Here is a 12,998-nt window from a genome sequence, read left to right as displayed (position 1 = left end):
CCACAATGAAGAAGGAAATGATGTCATTTTTCGGGAAACCGTACGAGACTGGACATTATCATAATAAGTTGAATGGGACACATTCAGAAATATTACATTTTATTTCTCATACGTCGTAGGAGGTAGATTAGAGACAGCATTGGAGAAACTGACTAAAATGACTGACACCAGGTCACCCTGGAAGGCCAGAGTAGGTGTTGTCCAATGACCTGCTGATCTCTGTGCTATTTTCTGAGCTTTGTCTCTCAGTTTATAAAGCTCACCTAATGGAAGAGGTTCCAGTCTTTGCATCCTCCTCAAGAATCTGTATGTGTATGACAAATAGGCCTTGTTTGAGCTCTGTCTGTGACAGAACTCATTCTTACTGTAAACCATCTCTTTAGGGAGTTTTGGTTTACCCTAAGTTTGTTGTGATGATTGCCACACAGACACCAAAGTTTTACTGTGCTTAACCGTGTAAGAGAAATAAACTGTGAGGCCAGACTGTGGAAGTGTTGATCCAGCGCCTGCTGGAACGTGCTGACTGAGTTTCATTCTTTATCTGTGGATCCTTCTGGCTGTGAGGCTAGGGGGGGGGCGCTGGATATGAGATATAAATTAAAGTCATGCACACCATGTGATGTGCAAGGAGAAGAAAAGGATCAGCTGAAGGGACAAAGAGACAAGGGCAAGTCACAGGGAATGGATATGAGCACATAAACACATCGTTATGGGGGCTGGAGAGATGCTCAGTGGTTAAGAGCACTGACTGCTCTTCCAGAGGTCCCGAGTTCAATCCCTAGCAACCACATGGTGGCTCACAACCATCTGTAATGAGATCCGATGCCCTCTTCTGGTGAGTCTGAAGACAGCTACAGTGTACTCATACATAAAAAAATAAATAAATAATTCTTTAAAAAAAAAAAAAAGAATGTTGTTATGAGATGATTATTTTGTTCAGTGAATACACACACACAGTCAGCTAAGCCCCACTGATTTTATTTCATAACCTGTTAATGCGCCTCGGGTGTTGTTTGGAGGATACTAATTGATACATGAAGTATTAAATTTTTTTATTTGATTTAACTTTTTTTACTTATTCAAAGTATTGAAAAAAATTTAAAATATATAAAACTGTAGCTGTCTTCAGACACACCAGAAGAGGGCATCAAATCTCTTTACAGATGGTTGTGAGCCACCATGGTTGCTGGGATCCAAACTCAGGACTGAAAGAGCAGTCTCTTAAGAGCCATCTCTCCAGCCTCAAGTATTGATATTTTAATCTCATCTCCACTTATCTAAAACTTGAGAGAGTCCATCCAGCGGCTGCAGATCACAAGTAGATGTGGATTCACTTCCTAGTGCCACTTCCAAACGTTCCTTGAACCGGGTGACGAGGCAGAGAAGCAGTGACCTCCAGCAGAGCCTGCAGAGAAACCAGGAAACCCATAATTCGGTCTCTTGACTCTCTACCCGCAACATTTAAGACCAGCAGGGAAGGTAATGGAGAGTTCTGTTTGAATCCAGGTTTGGTGGCCCACACCTTTAATCCCAGTGCTCAGGAGTCATGCATGCAGATCTCTGAGTTCAGAGTCAGTATTCTGCTAGGATCCTTTAGATGAAAATGTAGAACTCTCAGCTCCGCCCGCACCATGCCTGCCTGGATGCTGCCATGTTCCTGCCTTGATGATAATGGACTGATTCTCTGAACCTGTAAGCCAGCCCCAGTTAAATGTTGTCCTTATAAGAGTTGCCTTAGCAGTGGTATCTGTTCACAGCAGTAAAACCCTAACTAAGACACCACCCAGATCCTCAAGTCTATGGTATGAGATGCATCGTTATTCTTCAGTGGATTCCAAACCATCTCTAGATGGTTTCCCATAACTTGTACAAATTAAATGGCGTATGAACCACTATCATACTGTGTCCCTTAGGGAATGAGAACAAGAAAGTCCGCACACCATGCCTCGGAAAATTGGGAAATTAAGGACTTTCTACTCACAGCCCAGGGGAAGGATGCCAAATCTGTCAAGATCAAGAAAAACAAGGATAATGTAAAGTTCAAGGTCCACTGTAGCAGGTACCTTTACACCCTGGTTATCACAGACAAGGAGAAGGCGGAGAAGCTGAAGCAGTCCTTGCCCCCAGGTTTGGCAGTGAAGGAGTTGAAATGAACTGGACCTCTGCATGTGACTATTAAAAACCCTGAAAAGTAAAAAAAAAAAAAAAAAAAATCCTACAACTGATAGAGAGCTTATTTCCAAAATATACAAAGAACTCAAGAAGTTAGACAGCAGGGAGACAAATAACCCTATTAAAAAATGGGGTTCAGAGCTAAACAAAGAATTCACAGCTGAGGAATGCCGATTGGCTGAGAAACACCTAAAGAAATGTTCAACATCTTTAGTCATAAGGGAAATGCAAATCAAAACAACCCTGAGATTTCACCTCACACCAGTGAGAATGGCTAAGATCAAAAACTCAGGTGACAGCAAATTCTGGCAAGGATGTGGAGAAAGAGGAACACTCCTCCATTGTTGGTGGAATTGCAGACTGGTACAACCATTCTGGAAATCAGTCTGGAGGTTCCTCAGAAAATTGGACATCGAACTACCTGAGGACCCAGCTATACCTCTCTTGGGCATATACCCAAAAGATGCCCCAACATATAACAAAGATGCGTGCTCCACTATGTTCAAGCCTTATTTATAATATGAACTGGAAAAACCCAGATGCCCTTCAACAGAGGAATGGATACTGAAAAGGGTACATCTACACAATGGAATATTACTCAGCTATCAAAAACAATGGGAAATTCATAGGCAAATGGATGGAACTGGAAAATATCCTGGTGAGGTTCAATCACAGAAAACACACATGGTATGCACTCATTGATAAGTAGATATTAGAAATGTTTGAATTAAGATGCACAAAAAATATCAAGAAGGATGACCAAAATAAAAATGCTTATCCTTTTTCAAGAAAGAAAAAGGGGGGGGGAACAAGAATACCCTTGGCAGGGAAGAGAGAGGCAAAGATTAAAACAGAGACTGAAGGAACACCCATTCAGAGCCTGTCCCACATGTGACCCATACATATACAGCCACCCAATTAGACAAGATGGATGAAGCAAAGAAGTGCAGGCAGACAGGAGCCGGATGTAGATCTCTCCTGAGAGACACAGCAAGAATACAGCAAATACATAGGTGAATGCCAGCAGCAAACCACTGAACTGAGAACAGGACCCCTGTTGAAGGATTCAGAGAAAGAATTGGAAGAGCTTGAAGGGGCTCAAGACCCCATATGAACAACAATGCCAAGCAACCAGAGCTTCCAGGGACTAAGTCACTATCCAAAGACTATACATGGACTGACCCTGAGCTCCAACCTCAATCCTTACCTAACAATGAATAGCCTAGTAAGATCACCAGTGGAAGGGGAAGCCCTTGGTCATGCCAAGACTGAACCCCCAGTGAACGTGATTGTTGTGGGATGGGCAGTAATGTGGGGAGGCTGGGGAGGAGAACACCCATAGAGAAGGGGAGTGGGAGGGGTTAGGGGGAGGTTGACCCAGAAACTGGGAAGGGGAATAACAATCGAAATGTAAATAAGAAATACCAAGTTAATAAAGATGGAAAAAAAATGAAAGAAAGAAAGACGGCACACGTTCATTGGAGATACAAGTTTTATTCAAATACATTTGATCTGTGGTGTAATAAATGGGGTGACTGGAGAGCACTACTAGATCAATCCACAAACACGCACAGCAATGCTTTGAGATAGGCACGTAAGCGAGTTCCCACACAGAATGTATAAACCAACGTAAGTGAGTCTATTAAAAAGATGATGTTCAGGAGAACAAGAAGGACTGAGGGCCGAACATCCTTCCTTCTGCTAAGACTTGCACAAATGAGCAGTGTGTCTCGTGAGTCCTGGTGCTGGAACTCTCTTACAACTTTGTTCTGGTCCACAGATTATAGAAAGTCCCCCATCCATAGACCTTGGAAGGCCCCAAACTCAAAACCTGAAAACAGACAAGAAGACAATTCTTTTATATTTACTTGAAAAAAACCACACATGCCAGTTACTTAATTTTTAAAAATCCTGTTGACTTTAAAGGGTGTTGGTCTTTACGCCCTTGTAGAAGCTTGCCCACTGAACACTGGGTCCCTCTCTATTTGTCTGTTTACTTGGCCTTGCGACCACAGTCCAGTTGCATTCCAAGGCATCTCGCCAGCATCTGTGCCAAAACATCCAAGTTTGGTGCCATTCCTGGTTAACCTGACCTACGTGATTGCGGCAGTAAAAAGTCTCCATAGACAAGGAGAAGCCACTTCTAGTACATGGCGCTCCTTTATACTTCGTCATACATTTTAGGCAGGAGAGGAATAGTGACTAGCTATAGAGGGAGAAAGGAGGAAAAACACATTGCTAGTGGCTTTAGACAAGCCTTTTCATTGAGTATATACTTGCTTCCCAAAGTTGAGCAAAATCGCCATAATGCAAGTTGTGCTAACAAGTACACTCTGAGGTGAACATTTCATTCAGAAGTAACTTGCGAAGGAAGAGTAAGAGGAGGGGACTGATTGTTTATCCCAGCTTCTACTGACAGGTCCAACTCGAGCTGCGGCCACTATGTTCATTCTGGGTGAACTTCACAAATGCTCGAGATGGGGAGAGTCCCCAGCAATGTTCACACCTTAGCAGCAATGTTCACACCTTAGCGTGTACCCGCGCCACGTAGGGTTATGGTAGAGCCTCAGGCCACTAAGCCTTTATGAACACCTCAAGAGATTCCCTGTCTTAGGTGACCATCTGCTATGTTGCCAGGTCATATGTATGACAGTGGCATTTCTCTCCTTGATGACAGATGTGGTGTGCCTTGGTGTTGGGTAGGGCCACATCACATCCTTAAGAAAGAGAAGATCCTTCTTGTTCAGAGTTGCCCAACTGGAAGAGGGTGACCAGTCTAAATCTTTTGGTTGGGAGCCATTAGACAGCGCTGTTATCCCGATAGCTAATAGTGGAGATGCTCACCAAGAGCCCTGCCATCTACCCTCAACAGACAGTCTTTTGCCATGAACAAACTAATAGTCTCTCTTTCTCCCTTGATGAAATTAGTTCCAAACAAAATCTTCACTTATTTAAGCTGTTTTTAACCTTAATTAGCTTCTGGGGAATAAGGAAACACATTTTCTTAAGCCAACAAAGAATTATAATAGTTGTTTTGCTTCCGTAGGATTAAATTCAAGAGTGAGGGAGGAATTCTTGTTTATTTGGCTTACACTGTTCATCATTGAAGGAAGTCAGGGCAGGAACTCAGACAGGTTACGAACCTAGAGGCAGGAGATGATATAGAGGCCATGGCGGGGTGCCATCCACAATGAGTTGGACTGTCCCCCATCAGTCACTAATGAAGAAAATGCCCTACAGGCTTACCATAGCCTAATCTTATAGAGGCATTTTCACAATTGAGGTTCCCTTCTCTCAGATGACTCTAGCTATGTCAAGTTGACGTAAAACTATTCAGCATATGGGCTGACCAGGAAGCCAGCCAAGAGGCTAGGACAGTGGTAGGCTGGGATGCCAACATAGAATGTATTTATTTCATTTATGATGAGGTCCCCCAGAAATGGTAGCAAGGTTTGATTCATCTGAAAGATGACCCCAAAAGAAACATACTGGGTGGAAAATGGGAAAAGCTTTGGCAGGAATCTTGGAAGGAGCTTGTGTTAGGACCATGTCCTGTGCTCATGCAGGAAGCTTCAGTCACTGTGTGACTAAATACCCAAGAGAACCACTCAAAAGAAGGAAGGGTGGTTTGTTTTGCCTCAGTTCCAGGGTTAGCCCAGTCCATGGTTACTTCTTCCCATGTGCTAGGTCAGAGGGCTTCATGGTCTCAGGAGTGTATAGTGGAGTTGTTTCTCCACTCCATGGCAGCCATGAAAGGGCTGGGGAGGACAGGGACATGTTCTTTCTGTTGTGTAGTAATTTCCTTCTATCTGAAACATTCCATCCCCTACGGGAGCTCGTTAAAACTCAGGAATTTCAAAGGGAGAAATTCGCTTAGTTGTAGGAAGTAAACAAGTCACAAGTTTTAGGAAATCCCTGAAACTTATAGATTCATAATGTCCCTCTCCTCACAGGCATTAAGGATATTTGAAGAGAGATTTCTCCAACCTGTAGAGCTGCCTGCAATTTATGTAGAGAGCTTTGGGGTTCCAGCTTTTGTGGATCACCACCACCCATGTTAGGGTAAGCTTTGAGTGATGAAACTTTAAGTTATTGTTGAGTCCCCACACACAGGCCTATATGCAACTTCAGTAAACATGATTGACACAGAGAACCAAACTTTGGTTGTATCATTACTTTGGTCTATAGCTAGTTACCATCTAGGGTGAGTAGATGTCTGTTCACATCTCCCCAGGATAAGTCATAGAAAACCTCTCAAGGACCAGTTGGTAGGGATCATCTTCCTCCAGCTAGATCCTGTTCATTTATTTGTTATATATAAGTACACTGTAGCTGTCTTCTGACACCAGAAGAGGGCATCAGATCTCATTACAAATGGTTGTGAGCCACCATGAGGTTGCTGGGATTTGAACTCAGGACCTCTGGAAGAGCTGTCTGAAGACAGCTACAATGTATTTATATGCATGAGATACATATATTTCTTTAAAAATTGTTGCCCTTAAATTATGAGATATAATTATTATATCTGTTAAAGGTGATAGTTAATTTTATGTGTCAATTGGGTTGAGCAAGGATGGATACCTAGAGGTCTGGTCAAACTTCTTTTTTATGTTTATTCATTTATTTATTTGATGTACGTATGTGTGGAGGTGAGGGAGGGGCATGGTAGAACACGTCCCCCTCAGAAGACAACCTGAGGGAGTTCGTTCTCTGCTTCTGCCATGTGGGTTCTAGGGAGCAAACGTAAGTCATGAGACATGTCAGCAAGTACACTTAGCACCGCTGCCCCCAGCCATCTGGCTGGTTTGGTTATCTGGCTGGATGTTTCTATGGAGGTATTTTGGAATGAGTTCAAATAGGTTGGACTCGTTAATACTGTAGATGGCCTCATCCAGTCAGCAGAAGGTTTGAATCGAACAAAGGAACAGAGACTGACTTCCCCTGCGTAAGAAGAAATTCTGCCCACAAAAAACCTTGATTTGAGACCACAGCTCAGCTCTGAGTCTGTGGGTTAACCTCATAAGCCTTTGGGCTTGCCAAGTCTCAAATATGTGAGCCAATTTCTTAAAATCTCTCTCCTTCCTCTCTCCATTTCTCTCTCTCTTCTCTCTCTCTCTCTCTCTCTCTCTCTCTCTCTCTCTCTCTCAACCTGGCTCCCTTTTTACTCACATATAGGGTTTTGTATATGTGGGTCCAATCAATTATGGATCAAAATTATTTTCTTAAGATTTATTTATTTATTATTATATAAGTACACTGTCACTCTCTTCAGACACACCAGAAGAGGGCACCAAATCCCATTACAGATGGTTGTGAGCCACCACGTGGTTTCTGGGATATGAACTCAGGAGCTCTGGGAGAGCAGTCAATGCTCCTAACCACTGAGCCATCTCTCCAGTCCTAGATCAAATTATTGAGAAAAAAAAATGCTTCCGTACTGAACATCATTCCCTAATGCAATGTAACAACTATTCACTCAGCAGTTACACTTCAGTGGGCACTGTCAGTCACCTAGAGATGACTTAAGGTATATGGGAGGTCGTGAGTACATTATACATAGGCTAGGGACTTGGGCATCTGGAACTGTTGCCTTTTATAACACATATGACACGAGACATGACTGCAGAAACATGCCTCTGTCCTGTGTCTCTGGAGAACATTAATGAATATCCCATCACTAAGGAAGCTAAGAGCCTGTGTCAGAGGTTTAGGGTCCACCACTGGTACCTAATGTCTAGAAAATTCTATTGAAGGTACACAACCATCTTGAATTTGTTTATCTTATATAAGACGACACTAAAGGATCTTCCCATTAGTAAAAGTATTTCCAGATCAGGCCCAAGTGGAATCTGGAGCCCCAGAGTTCAGGTTCCCTCTCTGGAGCACTTCCTGCAGAAACCTAAGGGCAAATGCCTTCCCACAGTCTCTTGTGTTCATGGTTGTCCTGGCCCTGAGAGTACAGAGCAGACAACAGAGTGAACATTGGTCCCAAATGCCCAAGTCTTCTAAGGATGGAAACATATAGTTTTTAGTCTTATTTTCGGCTTTATTTTCCCTGGGCTTTAGGGCTGGGCTGAGAGCCAGGGACCTAGATGATTCCCAATAAAAATTTAATGACTGCATCAATGTTTGTCTGATGACACAGTCAGGGAGGTCAAGAAAAGATGACGAGCAAATGGATACTGTAAATAATCAGTCTGCCAACACAACCCTGCAGGTAGGAGGAGAACGCGCTGCCCTGGTGTGCAGAGAACAGAGGCTGCCCTGAATAGAAGTCAATAAAGTCTCTTTTGTAGTGTGTGCGAGAATGGAATAGGGGTAGCAGACACCAAACTGTTTATAATTGGGAGTGCAAGTCAAGGTCATGACATTGAAACATCCGTGCTACAAAATTCGAAGTTACAAAGTAGAAAACTGCCCTGTTCTCTCTTTTAGAACAAAGAGCACTTATTTGAGATCCATTCTGGAAAGGAAAATAGTTTTAAAGATTTATTTTATTTTATTTTTTTAGGTGTGTGTGTATATGTGTGTGTGTGTGTGTATGTGTGTATGTGTGTGTGTGTGTATGTGTGTGTATGTGTATGTGTGTGTGTGTGTGTGTGTATGTGTGTGTATGTGTATGTGTGTGTGTGTGTGTCCACTTGTGCATGTGTGTACACCTGAGTTCATGTGGGCAGATGACCCCTGGTTGTTGTGAGTCACCTGTAACTGCTGGGCACTGAACTCAGGTCCTCTCCAAGAGCAGTATGTGCTCTTAACCTCTGGGCCAGCTCCTGATCCCTGAAAGGACAAATTAATTAATTAATTAAATGTCATGTAACACAAATATTTATATATCTTTTAAAGAGTTATAGAAATATCACTGTTATTAGATTTGGGGTGGCTAGGTTACTTAAATAGATGTAATTTTTGCTCACCAAAGAAAGCCTTCTTCTTCCCCTTTTTTCTTTTCCTTTCCGTTTTCTTTTTCTTTCTTTCTTTTTTTGAATCACGAGTTTGTGCCCCGAATAAATACTCACTTGGAAAAGTGCATTTGTAGCTTAGAATTTGTAATAACGGATTTACCTTTCCTTTCACTCTAACAGCAGTTCACGTTTCTGGGTCACATATTTAGAAGTCTCCAGGTTGGGTAAGATTTAGCTCAGTGGTAGAGCACTTGCCTAGCAAGTGCAAGGCCATGGGTTCGGTCCTCAGCTCTGAAAAACAAACAAACAAACAAACAAACATAGCTGCTAAAAGTCTCATTCTCTAGGGACAGAGGAGAAGGACAGTGGCTTATCTCTTCCCCCACATTCGGTCAGGCCCGTGAGGAGGAAGAGGGCAGAGGAGGCCTGTGAGGAGGAAGAGGGCAGTGGAGGCCTGTGAGGAGGAAGAGAGTGGGGCCTGTGAGGAGGAAGAGGGCAATGGAGGCCTGTGAGGAGGAAGAGGGCAATGGAGGCCTGTGAGGAGGAAGAGGGCAGGGGAGGCCTGTGAGGAGGAAGAGGGCAGGGGGAGGCCTGTGGAGGAGGAAGAGGGCAGGGAGGCCTGTGAGGAGGAAGAGGGCAGGGGGAGGCCTGTGAGGAGGAGGAAGAGGGGGGGAGGCCTGTGAGGAGGAAGAGGGGGCAGGGGAGGCCTGTGAGGAGGGAAGAGGGCAGTGGAGGCCTGGGGAGGCCTGTCTGCTCAGTGGAGGAGGACAGAGGGGCAGGGGAGGGCCGTGGGTGTGTGATTGTAAGGACGGTCACCTGAGAAGGGAGCAAGGGAAGGAGAGGCCTTTGTCAGCTGTGCCATTGAGGATGGAAGAGGGCGTTAAAAGATACAAGGGAGGCCTTTATTATTTTTTTGTGAAATAAAATGAATATGAATTTAATGAATTAAAATGGAATAACCACTTTTAACAGTAAAAGGAAAGTGGGGAGGCCTGTTAATGATTTCTTTAATATCTTTTCAAGGAGCTTATCTTTCTTTTTTTTTTTTAAAGAGGGCATGTGTGGAGGCCTGTGAGGAGGGCCTCAAAGAAGCTGGTGGCAGTGGATGGGCCCTGCCTGAAGGTCCAGGCCCTGGTCTGCTCAGTGGGCACCTTTTGCATAAGGCTCCATTTTCTCACTTGAGATTTGACACATTCTTTTTGTACAGTCCGTTAAGATTTGAATTCAGGGCTGGGCTGTAAGGAGTTGAATGCTTCTCTTAGCCATGGGTTCAGTGTGAGATTGTAAACCAGAAAACAGCAGGTAGGGTGGGGGTGTCAACAGATTTTCAGAGTCATCCAAGCCTGCATGAGGCCAGCCTGAAACGGAAGGAGTTTCTGCCTCCCCTTTGCTCAGCTGTGCCATTGTCTTTCTTTTCATTCTGATGGAAGATGCGTAGAGCAATAATAAAAAAAAACACCCTCTAGATATTAATTTTACGTTAAAAGATACAAGGGAAAAAAGATCTGATCCTCCGTTTACTCTAATAATCTTTATTATTTTTTGTGAAATAAAATGAAATATGAATTTAATGAATTAAAAAAAATGGAAAATAACTAATCACTTTTACATCAAAAGTAAATGCAAATGCATCTGCAAATTGCTGCTGTCCTGGGGATGGTTAAAGATGAACCCCTGGAGTGTACATTTGTTGACAAGGGATTTAGGACCTGTGTTGTTGGTTCCTGAACATCCAATTGACCGTGTCCTCCCTCCAAATGACCAGTACTGGGGAAAGGTTCCTGTTGTGATGGAGTTGTGCAGGGACATGGAATTTGGGTTGCATAATATCTTTTCAGAGGCTGTCCTGTTGGTATCTTTCTCCCCCCCTCTCCTTATCTTTCTTTTTTTTTTTCTTTTTTCTCTTTTTTCTGAGCCCAGCACCATCTCTGTGAAAGGTAGCTAAGAGGGCATGTGACCATGCACCCATTGTGCACTCTGGACACTGTTATTGCTCTCTTGATCAAATGTTGTCGACATCTCTCTCCTGTCACGTGATAGCTATGTCCATGCCCCTGTGTGGAACGTTATTGGTTCATCTGTTTAAATGTAAAATTGAAAGGAACAGGACTGTTGGCGGCGGGGGGTGGGGATAATGAGGAGGATGTGAGGGGCTGGGGGTGTGGCTTGGAGGAAGAGTACTTGTTTAATAAGCAGGAGGCTGTGGATCCAATCCCTGGGACTGATAAAAGCAAAGTTTATTTTAGAACCAGATGTGGTAGGTACATACCTGTAACTCTAGCTTAGAGAGAGAGAGAGAGAGAGAGAGAGAGAGAGAGAGAGAGAGAGAGGCAGAGAGGCAGAGGAGGCAGAGAGAGGCAGAGGAGGCAGAGAGGCAGAGGAGGCAGAGAAGCAGAGAGGCAGAGACAGGCAGAGAGGCAGAGAGGCAGAGAGGCAGAGAGGCAGAGAGGCAGAGAGGCAGAGAGGCAGAGAGGCAGGAGGATCCCGAGGTCATTCTCAGTTGCTGCACTGTGAGTTTGAGGCTAGCCTTGGCTACATAAGATCCTGTGTCCAGAAACCAAAACCAGGCTTGCAAAAAAAAAAAAAAGGTCATTAGGTAAAAGTAGTTCACCTGATGCCAAACACAATGACTTAAGTTCAACCCCTAGTGAAGGATAAAACTGACTCCAAGTCTACTGACTCCACACAAGCCCCAGATAGACAGACAGATAGGTAAATAAATACCATTTAAAAACAAAAGGGGCTGTGTTAAGCGCTGTTCAGAACAAACTTAATAGAGCAACAAGGAAGGGGACAGAGAAGGCCAGGCAGGGAGACTGTGAGAGAGACTCTGCCCTTAGCGGTGAACAGCTGGTCAAGGCAGGAGAGAACGTGGAACCCCAAGATCCCAGCACCATTCACTAACTTTGAGCTTCTGTGGGGATCCCCTACCCACACTGTCTTTACTTCCCAACATGTCACGTGGGCAGAGAATAATCCCCCTTCCCAACCCCCAAGGCTGGAAGGTCAAAACCACCTAATAAGAACACTGTTGGGACAGTAAAGGCAGAGGGGAACCTGCATGGGGACACCGCGGTGGTTAGCCCTCTGCTGTTGGGGACCCACAGAGAAGCACAGCAGTCTGCAGGCAGCTCGGGCAGCAAGAAACCCACACCGTGAGAGTGGTCGGAGTTTGCAGGGCAGTGCGCTGTGTCTCCAGCAATTGGCAGGGCCCGAGTCTACAAGAGGCCCTATTGTGCACCGCTCTAATCCGCCCACTGCGTCATCTTCAAGGACGAAATACAGCTCACTGTAGATTATGGGTTTTCTTGAAGGATAGCAGCGTTCTCAGAGTTAGCTGTACTCGCCAGCCATCAAGATGAGCCCAGAGGGAAAAGGCTGACGCCCTGGGCTCCTCATTGCATAGCTCAGGTAAGGGGGCTCAGACCAGTTCCTGGATCCCGCTTGTTCAATTCATTTTGTGGTACGACACAGGCTGCTGACCTGTATGAATTTAAGCGGGACTAGCAAAAACAACTGTGTAAGCTCATGATTACTTCTGGGAATAGGACTAGTGGCAATGCTATGGGAGAAAGAAGCTAGAACTCCTCCCTTCTCTCTCCCTCCCTCCTTCCCTCTCTTCCTTCCTTCCCTCTCTTCCTTCTCTCCTTCCTTCTACCCTCTCTGCTAGTACTGGGATCAAACCCAGGGTTTCAAGCATGTCAGGTAAGCGCCCTACCACTTAAGCAACATCCCCAATACTCTCTTTTAAAACCTGTTATTTATGTTTTTTATATGCTGGCTTTATTCCCGGGCCCCGTGTTCCTTCTGGGATTACCTTTTTCTCCTCTTCTAGTACAGGAGTAGCTTGTCCCTTTCCAGGGAAGATCATCTCAGTGAAGCAGCAAAGTCCACATGTAGGAGGACTGCGGCCACAAGCTC

The 12,998-nt window shown here is 44.4% G+C and overlaps 1 pseudogene; it reads left to right on the top strand.

Moving 5' to 3' along the window:
• The first annotated feature begins 1,941 nt into the window (after positions 1 to 1,941).
• Positions 1,942 to 2,193, top strand: LOC116884848 (annotated as a pseudogene).
• Positions 2,194 to 12,998: the final 10,805 nt, after the last annotated feature.

The sequence above is a fragment of the Rattus rattus genome, chromosome 15 (genome assembly GCF_011064425.1).
Source record: "Rattus rattus isolate New Zealand chromosome 15, Rrattus_CSIRO_v1, whole genome shotgun sequence".
In the NCBI taxonomy this organism is placed as follows: Eukaryota; Metazoa; Chordata; class Mammalia; order Rodentia; family Muridae; genus Rattus; species Rattus rattus.
The sequence above is the reverse complement of the archived record's forward strand: the minus strand, read 5'-3'. Positions and strand labels throughout refer to the sequence as shown.